Below are 13,806 nucleotides of genomic sequence, written 5' to 3' on the forward strand. Positions count from 1 at the left end.
GGAAAACTGGAGGTGCTAATTAGTGGAAATACTTTGCATTTGGATGTGTCAATTGAAGTCAAAGCCAAACAGCTGAGGACCATTTGAAATGAAAGAAAATGTGCATTGCTTGTCAGGATAAATACTATGGGATTTGATTATATCGCGAGCCTGCCCCTCCTACCAGTCTCACTGTGGTTCCATCTTTATGTCTTTAGCTGTACAGTATCTTTTCTGGTCGGTTTCAGTCTTTTTCAGCGATGGTTGTTCTGCAGATTGATTTTGGTGTGCTCGTGAAAGGAGGTGAGTTTAGGGCCCTTCTACTCTGCCATCTTGGCCACTCTCCAGGATAAATACTATGAATTGGATGCATTGCATTCATCTTTACCATGGATTTAAGCCTTTAGAGAATGCTAAATTTATACTACAAAATAATATTTCAATAAAAATCACAGCATTATTGTGTCAAGGGGACCAATAGATTGTTGTAATGTGTCTAATATTTTTGTTACCAGATTCATCACTGTGACTCTCAAATGGGCACTCTGGCCTCTTCTGATCAAGGTCATGTGGAAAGCAGGAAAACATCATTAGTACAATCAAATAAGCTCTTGCCACTTCTACATTATTTTGATCTGTATGATAATACCTATGGAGCCCTGAGAGTCATACAGGAAATTTGCAGGAAAGTGTGTGGCACTGTCCACTTAAATAAACCTTCCCAATTTTAAGTACCCTTGGGGCTAGTTATATTTTTACTACATATTTTGTGATTCTTTTCTAGAAAATAGAAGAATGTTTGTAACCACTTTTGTAACTTTTATAACTAGTTAAGTCATATTCTTTGCTATTTTAAACCATACATTTCAGTGTAAATATCATGAGTGAAAATGAATGATATTCTGGAGAAAAAATGGGAAGTTCCATTGTATTCCTTTTCTAAAATCTACTTTTAAACAACATTTATTTTTACTAATGGAAGGAAACACTCATGGGCCAATTAAAGTTACGAAGAAATTTATATCCTAATTCCAAAATACACCTTGATTAATGAAAGGAGGCCTAAAATTATTCATGGGAGCATGACTATTTCAGGTAGCAGAATCAATTTCCTGGGATTTTTTTTTTTTTTATGATTATCACAAGTCTGTGCTCAGGATCAAGAAGAAAAATCCAAATATGTTCTCCAAACCAATCATACAGGATGTCCCACTTCTAGTTAGCCTGCTTCCAGCTTCCCTATGCCAATAATCTCTGATCAAAACATACCTGAAGGCTTCTTTTTTTCCCCACTCTATAAAGCTTTCCCACTCCCGACTGGTTGTGGATCTCTGTCAAATGCAAGTGATAGTGGCTGACCCCTTTGCTATAGCAAACTCTGAATAAATACTCTCTTATTCTCATTTGGGTGGTCTCTGTTATTTCCACAAAGCAACAAGTCTTGATTTGGTCCCCCATATCAAGTGGGGCACTAATGCCTTTTACCCCAAGGGAAAAGAAGTCCTGTACACCTCAGTCTGCTCTCAGGTCCAGATGCTTGGTTTCAGCTTCACTTAAAGAAAGATATTTATCTTGTTTCTCAATATAGTTATATTGTTTTCATTTTTCTCTTTTATCTATTTTATCTATTCTATCTATGTATCTGGAATAGAGGGCTCCAAAGCATGAGCATGTGATACCATCTTAACTAGAAGTTCTACCCTTTATTCCATAACTTTTTATTTTTGTATCTGACAGTAATGGGCAACAGGCAGAGTTCATAGCTGCCTCACTTATGAGATGACATACAGATGATAATCATTATATAAATGAAGGTACAAGGTGCTGACTTTTTAAAATAACTATTACACTGGTGATAATAGCCATGAAATAATGGCTAATAGTTTGTGTTCAGTGACCACTTTAATAAGATCGAAGATTTCTTTTTTGCTAATTGATTAATCAGAAAAACGGTAAGATACAGAGCTGTGAATAAATAGTCTATGCAAAATAGTTAATGTGTAAAAGTCAATATAAACTTGCAATCAGTTTTAACCACAAAATATGGCTGACAGTTTCAACTCAAAGAGATTTGTATAAGGACTTCAAAGACCTCTTGACTATAGCAAAGAAGCAGGCAGAATACCCTAACATTAAAAGATACCCAGTGGGAATGATATTAGGATTTTATGTCAATTCCTTGTAAAAATTAATAAAAAGAAAATATCTCACAACATTCCAAACACAGCACTCTTGTAGAGTAATATTAGCTAAATATGCAAGAAATAAACATGTCTGTGTGTGAGTTCCTGTGCATGTGTATGCATAAGGCGGGTGGAGTGGGGGGAAGAAGGAACACCAACAGATGAAACTATTAAAATAGAGATTCAGTACACATGGATGATTTTTCTTGCAAACCCCTCTCTGAGCTCTCCCACCACAAAAGCGATCAGTTGTTTAATGTGACAATCACTTTTCCCGCCAGTTCACTGAAGCCTGAAAATTACAGTGAGAAATGAATTCCTATGTTCTAAAGGCTTTGTTCACTGTTAAAATGCAAGCCCCAGGAAATTTTATCACTGTAAAGGTAGTGAGAAGAACTTAGGCAAGTTACTTAACCTTTCTGAGCCTCACTTTCTTAAAATATAAAATAGAAATGATGCTATCTGCCTAACAAGGAAGTTGTAAGGACTGAATGAGATAATGTGTATACATATATATGTGTATACATATATAGAGACATATGTGTGCTATAGACTGAATATTTGTATCCCCTGAAAATTCACATGTTGAAACCTAATACTCAATGTGATAGCATTTGGAGATGGTGTCTTGGAAAGGAAATCAGGTCATATAAGTCATTATTAGGTCATATAAGGCCCTTATAAAATAGACCCCAGAGAGCTCCCTTGTCCCTTCTGTCATGTAAGGACAGAGGAAAGGTGGCCATTTATGAACAAGGAAGCGGGCTGTCACCAGACATTGAATCTGATGGTGCCTTGATCTTGGATTTCCAGCCTCCAGAACTGTGAGAAATACACTTGTTGTTTATAAGCCACCCAGTCTGTGGTATTGTTATAGTACCCTGAACGGACCACGACAATGTGAATCAGTATTTGCATAGTGCATGTTCAGTAAATGGTGATTTGAAATGGTACAATTTTGCTCAACTGTTTATCCTTCCCAGGCATCTTCAAATATGTAAATACTCTTGGTGCTTTGCACACAACAAGCTTTTAACCTGCTCCTGCCTTCTCTACTCTGTTATTAACCCCTTGTTGTGTATGAGTCAAATCCTTTTCTTAAGAACCTATACTGATGAGGGACTGACTGTGAGAATACAGAATATCTTCAGGGCAGAAGAGCTACTAAGGGAAAGTCTAGGAAAGATAAAGGTTACGTGTACTTGACAAGCTTACCTTGTAATATAAAAAGATATCCTCAGATTTTTCTTTTTTTTCCATATAACTGCTATCTAATTACATGGCTTGCTTTGTATCTTCTATAACAGAAATTGTGATATATCCAAGATAACTGTCATTCCACACTATAAAGGTGGTTAGTTAGCTTATGATGTACCTTAGGAATTCACACTCCAGAGGAGGTTATTAAGCACCTTCCAAATGGATATAAATATCTATACCTTAAGGCTATGTTAATCAACATAAGAGATGTTAGAGAGAATTTTTTCATTGGTGAAATAAATGGTGTTCAAGATATGTAGGTGGTTAGGACATTGCTTAGGCCCCACTGCCCTTGCATGAACAAGATTTAAAAATCTGGCAAGCCCAGCGGCCTAATAGTTTTGATGCACTTTAGACCTTAAGGTCTTTAGACCTTAAGGTCTAAAGTTCCAAACATTGCTTCTGTGTCATTTTATTTCATGTAAGACTCTTCCCTGAGCTATCTACCAAGCTAGCTGATCCAGCCATCAGGTAATAGACAGAGGAACTAAGGGCAGAGGGTGGGACTCCCCCTGAACTACAAGAACAGGTAAAAAAATTGTTTCTGCCTGCTTTTGTTGACAAGTGTATCTTTGGCAAAACTGGATCTGAGATTTGCTTTCATACCACCTGACAGAAAGATTGTGGGGAAGCAAACATAAAGCACCAACTACTTCTAACTTCCAAAGGCTAGTGGAAAATGCCAAAAGAACCTAACAATTGCTGAATGGATAAATTAACTTAGGTCAGTTTGTACTGCAACCAAGTGGGTAGTTTTTACCCAGGTATAGAGCAAAAGAAGGAAACAAATTGCTTCCCAAAGGAGATAAAATTTGGAAGGTATTAAGGCAGTACGAGCTTATTGCCACTTCTAAGTTTCCATGTTATGTAAAGGGGAAAAGGAAGCATCCTAGAGGATATTTTTAAATAAGTCTGCAGTACCACATTGTTAAAAAGTGGGAAGAAGAATGGAGACCAGAAAGCAGCCTAACATAGGGGGAAAATTATCACCATTCTGCTGAAGGTTTTGGCTTGGCTTAAGATTTTAAGAGGTAGGAAATAGGGGCTTATACCCTGCTCAAGGTACAAATCAAGGAAAGCATTTGACAAAGAGATAGAAAAAGGAGCTCTGGCTTGGTTAATATACACTAAATGGGTAGACACCATTATGTATCAAAAATAAAATCAGAAGTTTAGGAAGTCTCCCCAGGAAGGAAGGCTTGGAACATACTTAAAGGAGACTAGAGTCCCCTTCAAGGATGAAGAAGCCCTCTCCTGCTCCCCATGAAACAGACATTTACAGTCTGGTGAAAGAGCTGGCTCACAGCTAATACAATGGATTCAGTAGCAAATGACAGAATTTATTCTTGAAGCCAAAGATGAAGTTAGCCATGAATAGATGGGTTTGTCAAGATGCATCAAACCCCACTGAAACTACAGTAGAGTCAGAATACCATAACAATTTCTTTTAATGAAGGAAGTGGAACTCATAGCATCTCTCATTAAGAGGACTGCTCTAATTAACATATTAGGGAGCTTAGAAAGCAGGAAAGGGCAGTGGATGCCCTAAAATTAGTAGACGAATGCTTATGTGAGCATAGGTTTACTTTAGTCATTCAACTGTAGAAATGGGGCAACACATTAGCTAGAAGAAAGCAGGGATAATTTTCGAGAGAAAAATAGGTCTTGAAGGATAAAACTGGCAGGCAGTCAGATGAGGTAGTTAAGGAAGTAACAAGAAAACAACCTTCGATTCCAGAGGCAATCCCTGATGAGGCAATCATAGAAGGCAGTGAGGCTTAGAGATAGCATCCCTCCAGGCCAAATAAACCAAGCTGAGCTTGTCCCTAACTATCTCATGCTGAAAGGTAGCAGCCCCCTAAAATTACAGAATTAGCAAGGGATCCACAAAGCTAGTCTGGGAGTGAAGTAGGCCCTGATTATCCTGTGAAATACAAAAGCTCAGTAGAGGGAGTTAGTATTAACTATGGCTCCAAAATGATGACTACTCTGCAAAAGACAGAAATGTTTAAAGATTTGGGTAATATGGACACACTGGTAATGAAAACTAAGATTAAACTGGAAACAGGTGGCCAAGCAGGGAAATTGAACTGGTAGCAGCCCAAACTTTAGAGTGAATAATTGGGTTGGATAGATTAAAAATACCTTTTTCACTATCTTAATCTGATAAACAAGTTCAATATTTTTATGATTATGGTCAGAAGGCTAAATGGCAACGTGTCAAACTACCTATTTATGGCAACGTGTCAAACTGCCTATTTGAAAGCATATATTTAATGCAGCTGCTATGGAAATCAGTATGGCAGTTCCTCAAAAAAAAATTAAACATAGAATTATCATATGATCCAGCAATCTCACTTCTGGGTATTTATCCAAAAGAATTTAAAACAGGGTCTTCAAGAGATATTTGCACATCCATGTTCACAGAAGCATTATTCACAAGAGCTAAATGGTGGAAGCAATCCAAGTGTCCATCGAAGGATGAATAGATAAACAAAATGTGGTCAATCCAAAAAATGGGATAGTATCCAAACTTAAAAAGGATGGACATTTTGACACATGCTACAACATGTATGAACCATGAGGATATTATGCTAGGTGAAAAAGCCAGTCACAAAAGAATAAATACCATGATTACACCTATGAGTTACCTAGAGTTGTCAAATTCACAGTAACGAAGTGTAGAATGGTAGTTGCCAGGGGTCAGGGGGTGGGGGAAATGGGGAGTTGTTTAATTGGTACAGAGTTTCAGTTTTGCAAGACGTAAACTTTCCGGAGGTCTGCTGCACAACAATATGAATATACTTGACACTGCTGAATTGTACACTTAAAAATGGTTAAGATGGTAAGTTTTATGTTATGTGCATTTTACAATTAAAATAAAACTCAAGGGATAATTATCAACTGAATATCTGTGTATTTACCATGCAAATTAAGAAACAAAAAGTTACTAGCAAAGAGAGACAGAGAAAGAAAAAGAAAAAAGTATATATCTAATCATCCACGAAAATTAATTATATGGGAAACAAGCTGAAACCTCCCCAAATATAGAATATTTGAAAGAGATAGGGGTGATTTGTAAAACTATATCTCCATTTAATTCTCAAGGATATATGTTCAAAAAGCCTTACATTAATTTTTAATTGCTAAAGCAAATCACTAATGAATTCATTAAAGCTCCTGAAAAATATTTAGCTGTAACTGACTTGCCTATTATGTTTTTCAACATACCAACTGAAAAGGAATGTGGATTAACCTGCCATCAGTTTTCAAGGAATGCAATATACTTTTGTCTTCCTCCAATAGGGTTATGTCAACTTTAGAAATCAAGTATTTTATTGGGGAAAGCGGGTAAAGGAAGGAGGCAACAACAGTCTACACTAATTTAAAATAGCTGTCCAGCAGAGTATACAATTAGTGACAACCCAGTAGTCCAAGCATTTACTTTAGACATGTCAATCACCAGGCATCAGGAACTCTGTATCTTAGTGTCTGGAAACGGTCCCTGCAGAGCCAAGAAAGGACCAGCTGTGTAGCAGTCAGGATCTAACTATATATAACAGAAATCTCTCTAGCTATTAAAAGCAAAAACGTATTTACTGCAGAAAATTAAGCGTTTACAAAATTGTGGGAGGCCCACAGAAGCAGGCCCTGGGCTGAGTCTTGGATTAATTCCCAGAATACCACCACAGAATGAACCTGTCAAGGAAACTGCTATCTCTGGGTCAGTCAGGAAGATGGAAAATCAAGAAGCAGCTATAGGAGGCTGCCGTCTAAACTGCTGGATCCAGGCGCACACCACCATTATCCATGGATTAGGAAGCTGCTGCTGCAATCGCGGCTTTCAGTTGTGCCTTAGTTGTGACTGAAGGATTATGAAGGTCATTATGAGCCATTCCACATCTGCTGGATCTGTATCAGCAAACTGGATGCATCATTGACTACAACCTCTTTTCCACTTAATTCCTAATTAAGATCTAATCTGAAAAATCTAAATCTCATCCAAAACAAGGGAGTTTAGGAAGTGTAATTTTGGCCCCTATAGATAGAAAGGACGTTAGGGTCAATGTTGAATGAACCCATCTGTGGTATCCTGAAGAAACCAGCAAGACTTCAGTGCAAGAAATTCCAAGGGGTAAAGGCAACTCATACCCATCTAGAAAATCAAATATTCCCCCACCTTCTTGGGTCTATCTGAAATTAAAGATTTAATGGAACAAGTCCTTAAAACCTGAAAACCATTTTATTACCACAGAAGGGGCTTCCAGTTACACCATGGGTCCAATCAAATCAGGGAGGAGGAGCTCAGACCATCCTTGCAATTAAAATTGCAAGGGCAGCTTCAGAAAAGGGCCAAAGCAGGTCCCCATGGCACTACACATGGGGGTGCCAGTGAGCCACTTGCTCCTGAGCTGCTCCAAGGAGTGTCCATGTCGACAGGTAGTGATGGAAAGCTTCTGGCTAAGTGGAGACAGCCCTGGGGGAATTTTCTGGAGGAAGGTAGAGACTATGTTTTTGCTAGTGGATAGCAGCTCCACTCTCACCAGGAGCAGTGTTAAATGAAAACCTGCTGCCCTTCACCTTAAGATGGGAAAATGGGCAAAGGGCCAGCCAGACCAACTAGAAAACCATGCCAAAATTCAGGCAGTTCTTATGGCAGTGTAACATGCAGAGAAATCAAACAACCCAGAGGTCCACATGTTCATGGATTTATGTTTGATGACTACTGAAATGACTATAATATCAAGTCGGTTAAAAAAAAAAAAAAAAGACTGGGGGACTTCCCTGGTGGTCCAGTGGTTGAGAATCCATCTTCCAGTGCAGGGGATGCGGATTCCATCCCTGGTCGGGGAACTAGGATCCTGCATGCCATGGGGCAACTAAGCCCGCACGCCACAACTAGAGAGAAGCCCACACACCGCAATGAAGAGCCCGCGCACCGCAACATGTGCCGCAACTAAGACCCGACGCAGCCAAAAATAAATAAATAAATATTAAAAAAATAAAAAGACTGGATAATAAATGAAAAACAACCTGGTGAAAGTAACTTTTGGAATGTACTGTCAACACCAATGTAATGTGTCATGTTTCAGCCTACTAAAAAGGTGAAGGAGCAGTCTCAAAATATAGTAGACACTAGAGCCATACAGCCTTTAAAATTTAAAAGGGACCAGTTGAGACAATGGAATGTCTGGCATCAGATCCTCTCATAGTTGTGCTAAGAAAGTAGGCTAACAAGGTATCTGTACCTGTGGTCATTGCCCTTTTAAGTGAATGGATACATCAAAGAGAATTAGGATCACATATCCAGCAGGTAAAATGACTCAAAGATTTATGAATAACTCAAGAAAGAGCACCCAGAGGACTGGTTACTGGGCAACACTGTCAGATTGACTATAGGACTTCTAAAAAGGCACCAAATAAACAGCTTGGTTTTACTACTGTTTACCTGCATTTGGGGTTTGGAATTGCATTTGCTTCTTTGTGATGGCTAGCCAAACCAAAATAAACATTTTAGAGGAACTGCACCAAAAAATAGGGGGCCTGTGAAAATTTTTATTCAGACTAGGGAACATATTTCATAACAAAAATATTGTGGAAACATGTAATAATATGGATAATCAATGGAGTTTTCACATCCCATTCTATTTGACTTCAGTTGAAATAGGGGAAAGGTGAAATGATCCCTTTAAAAAGATAATTATAAAAGCAACTGTATCCCAGTATTAACAGGCAATGGACAGAAGATATTAGTGCACCAAGTTTTTGGGAATCAAATGAGAGACCACGTCAAGATGGGGAGCACTACAGCTCCGGAGAGATATTCAGAGGCGACTTAATGCTGCCACAATAACAATCCCCAGGAAAAGGTCAAGGGAGATCCCTATCAGATATAGGTGAAGAATGGAAAAAATGAGCTTAATTGCTACAAAGTCAAATGACAGTCTCCAAATCCAAATACTACAAAGTCCAATAAAGGTTCCCAATAATATTAAAGATATTTTGTCCTCAACCAACAGGACAAGATGTAAATTTTCCTCAGAATGATGTATTATTGAGAGTGGTCCTAAATGCTAAAATTAACCCATTCTTAGGGAAGTAGACTACATATGGTGTATCTCCCTTGGCAGTGGTTCTTAACTCTGACTGCAAGTTAGAAACACCTGGGATGCATTTTAAAAATACAAATCCCCAGTCTATCCCCCTAGAACAATTAAATCAGAACCACTGGATGTGTAGGGCTTGAGCATCATTAGTTTAAAAATCTTCCCAGGTGATTCTAATATTCAGTGCTGGCTGAGACTCACCACTTTAGCACCAGACCAGCCAGAGCTATTCTCTGATATTGTAGGAACATCAGTCTGGTTGCTCGTGAACACCTCTCCTAAGTTAACTGATGGTAAGAAGATATCATGTGTCACTAATAATTAGTTTTATACATTTTCAAAGCAGTATTGTTTGCCAAGTCCTCAAAACAGTAGCCTTGGGCATTAAGAATGAATTGTTGAAGGATACTTCCTTGTTCTCTAAATTATGCTGTTTTAGAAAAATCCTGATTGAGTTATATAAACTAGATAAGGTACTGGAAAATAATACTTGAATCTTGTCTCAGGGGTTCCCCAGACCACCCTCAGGGTCAATGATTTGCAAGGACTCAAAGAACTGAAAACAGTTGTTATATTCATGGCTATGGCTATCTTCCTTGAAAAAAGGAATCTAGCTAGTGATTTATATAAATCATCAAGTATTGTTCAATAACCTTATTAATTGGGGATGAGTCTCAAATGTTTCAAGCCAGTGATTCCAAAACTATATACATAATACAGATGTACATGTGGCCTTTACAACTTTCAAAAATATTTAATAAAAACATGTATCAAAAACTCAAAAAACGGGCTTCCCTGGTGGCACAGTGGTTGGGAGTCTGCCTGCTAATGCAGGGGACACGGGTTCGCGCCCTGGTCTGGGAGGATCCCACATGCCGCGGAACAACTAGACCCGTGAGCCACAACTACTGAGCCTGCGCGTCTGGAGCCTGTGCTCCGCAACAAGAGAGGCCACGATAGTGAGAGGCCCGCGCACCGCGATGAAGAGTGGCCCCTGCTTGCCACAACTAGAGAAAGCCCTAGCACAGAAACGAAGACCCAACATAGCAATCAAGCAATCAATCAATCAATAAATAAAAACTTTAAAAAAAAAAAACCTCAAAAAACATATGTCAACATAAAAACTTCTACGTGAATGTTCATTGCAGCATTATTTCTAATAGCCAAAAAGTAGAGACAACCCAATGTGCATTAGCTGGTGAATGAATAAATGCAAAATGCATACAAAATGCAGTATGTCCATCAATGGAATATTATTTAGCAATAAAAAGGAATGAAGTGCTGATATGGGTTACATCATGGAACAACCCTGAAAACAATATGCTAAGTGAAAGAAGTCAATCACAAAAGGCCACATACTATGTTATTCCATTTATATAAAATGTCCAAAATAGGCAAATCCATAGAGATAGAAAATGGATTACTCTCTGTGGTGACCTAAATGTGAAGGAAATCCAAAAAGGGATATATGTATACGTATAGCTGATTCACTCTGCTGTACAGCAGAAGCTAACACAATATTGTAAAGCAACTATACTCCAATAAAACTTAATTAAAAAAAAAAGAAAATAGCGTACTGGTTGCCACAGGCTGCTGGGGTGGAGGGGGTGTGTGTGGCAGGGAGTGACTGCAAATGGGCATAAGGAATCTTATTTGGGTGATGTGAATATTCTAAAACTGGATTATGGTGATGGTTGCACAATTCCACAAATGTACTAAAAGCCATTGAACTGTATACTTAAAATGGATGTATTTTATGGTATGTAAATTATATCTCAATAAAGCTATTGAAAAATAAAATAAATAATTAATACGTGCTCACACAATGAATCACTAATAAACATGAATCACTGGAAGGTTTCAGGGACCAGGGCACTAAATGTGTCAGGTGGTGATATTTTATAACTGATACTAGCAGATTAAGGGAAATAGGACCATCACCTTTACCTTGATTGGATGATATTTTACTTAGAAGTCTTCCCAGGAAAATATACTTATATGTACCAGACCATACAAAACTTGAGAGTAGGCATGGGCCAGAAATTTTCATTCCCACTGTACTAAAAAGAAGATGATATGGAGGCTTGTCCCCAAATTAATTAAATAGTTTTGGTCTCATTCCAATTATACAGGTCCATCTTATCCCCATTTTAAGATTGATCATTGCAGAGAACTTATGGTAATTTCACCCAGGCACAAATAATGGAAGAACTAATCAGTTCCTCTTGAAATTATGATAAAGATTATGCCTATGATGGAATAAAAAAACAGAGACTTACCTATTTATTCATAAGCTGGTGTGTCAAATTATTTCTGCTTTCAGTACAACACCAGTAGACCAGCTGGTAGCTACTAACACATAGTAACATTTTACTCTTGATTGAAAACCCCTTTAGAATAAGAGTTCCCCTTGACTTATATAATGCAATCTATAGTAAGGATATTTTAAGTTAGAGTGAACTACTACCATTTTGTAGCACCCAACATAGATGTGGAAACCAGTTTCAAATGTAGTGAGAAGTATCAAACCAAAGCCTACCCATTTATTCACCTGGCAAGAAAACTGACTAGGTTAGTTCATGGAGAACACCCTTTTTTGGAGGGGTAGACATGAAGGTGACTTCCTAGTTAGTCAGACTACTCATTAATAAACTTACATATATTGTTTCTGTAGTTTAGTTAAGATACCCTGTTATACATTACTAATTACTAGAGGAATGCAAATCAGAACCACAATGAGGTATCACCTCACATCAGTCAAAATGGCCATCATTTAAAGTCTACAAATAATAAATGCTGGAGAAGGTGTGGAGAAAAAGGAACCCTCCTACACTGTTGGTGGGAATGTAGATTGGTACAGCCACTATGGAGAACAGTATGGAGGTTCCTTAAAAAAGTAAAACTAGAGTTACCATATGACCCAGGAATCCCACTCCTGGGCATATATCTAGAGAAAACCATAATTCGAAAAGATACATGCACCCCAATGTTCAGTGCAGGACTATTTACAATATCCAGGACATGGAAACAACCCAAGTACCTATCAACAGATAACTGGTTTAAGAAGATGTAGTATATAAATACAATGGAATATTACTCAGCCATAAAAAAAGAATGAAATATTGCCATTTGCAGCAACACAGATGGACCTAGAGATTATCATACTAAGTGAAGTAAGTCAGAAAGAGAAAGACAAATATTATATGATACCACTTATATGTGAAATCTAAAAAATATTACAAATGAATATATATACAAAACAGAAACAGACTCACATATATAGAAAACAAACTTATGGTTACCAAAGGGGAAAGGGAGGGGAGAGGGATAAGTCAAGAGTATGAGATTAACAGATACACATTACTATATATCAAATAGATAAGTAACAAGGATTTACTGCATAGCACAGGGAATTATATTCAATATCTTGTAATAATCTACAAGGGAAAAATAATCATATATATTGTATATATATAACTGAATCACTTTGCTATACACCTGAAACTAATACAATATTGTAAATCAACTAAACTCCAATTAAAAAAAAAAAAAAGATACCCTGTTATACAACTTTACTACAGACAGGTATCCTTTCAAAGCATGACATTTACTTTTCTTTACCCAGCTCCAAGTAATACAATGACCAAGTCAATATGACACTGATAAGTATCTGTATCTTGTAGGTGATATTTATTATAACTTTATATCAAAAGGACAGGACAGTGGTGTGTTGGAGACCCAGCGCACATCTGAGTCTCCTGTGCAGTACTATATAGCTTACCTGCAACTCCCCCTTTCAAATACTGTCCATGGGCCTATTCTGACTTTGTTAAACAGATTTTGTCTGTCAGAATACGATCTATTTCAAGTTGGTATGTCACATTAGTCCTGTTTCTAGCACAATACAAAATTATAAACTGATGGGTATCTATACTGACAAACACAGATATGTCTGATTTCGGGCAGTTTTAGCCAGAGTACCTTAAAGTTTTCTAGTAATGATTTCATGGAAGGTGTAATAAATCCTAGGTATTAATCCTGAAATGAATATTAGTCATTCAAATAATTTCTTCTAAGGTCAACGCAACTGTCTGGATAGACAGAAATAGCCCTAGTGTTAACTGGATGGACACAGCAAAGGAATATTAGGACTTGTCTATGACTAGCTTACCCAATAAATAATAAAACAAATATTCAAAATGTAATGTAAGGTGTTGAATGTTACAGAAAGATCCTGGCAGAAACAGAACCTTCTATGGGGCTATATTAGAGAAAAT

This window comes from Balaenoptera musculus, chromosome X (genome assembly GCF_009873245.2).
Source record: "Balaenoptera musculus isolate JJ_BM4_2016_0621 chromosome X, mBalMus1.pri.v3, whole genome shotgun sequence".
Lineage (NCBI taxonomy): Eukaryota > Metazoa > Chordata > Mammalia > Artiodactyla > Balaenopteridae > Balaenoptera > Balaenoptera musculus.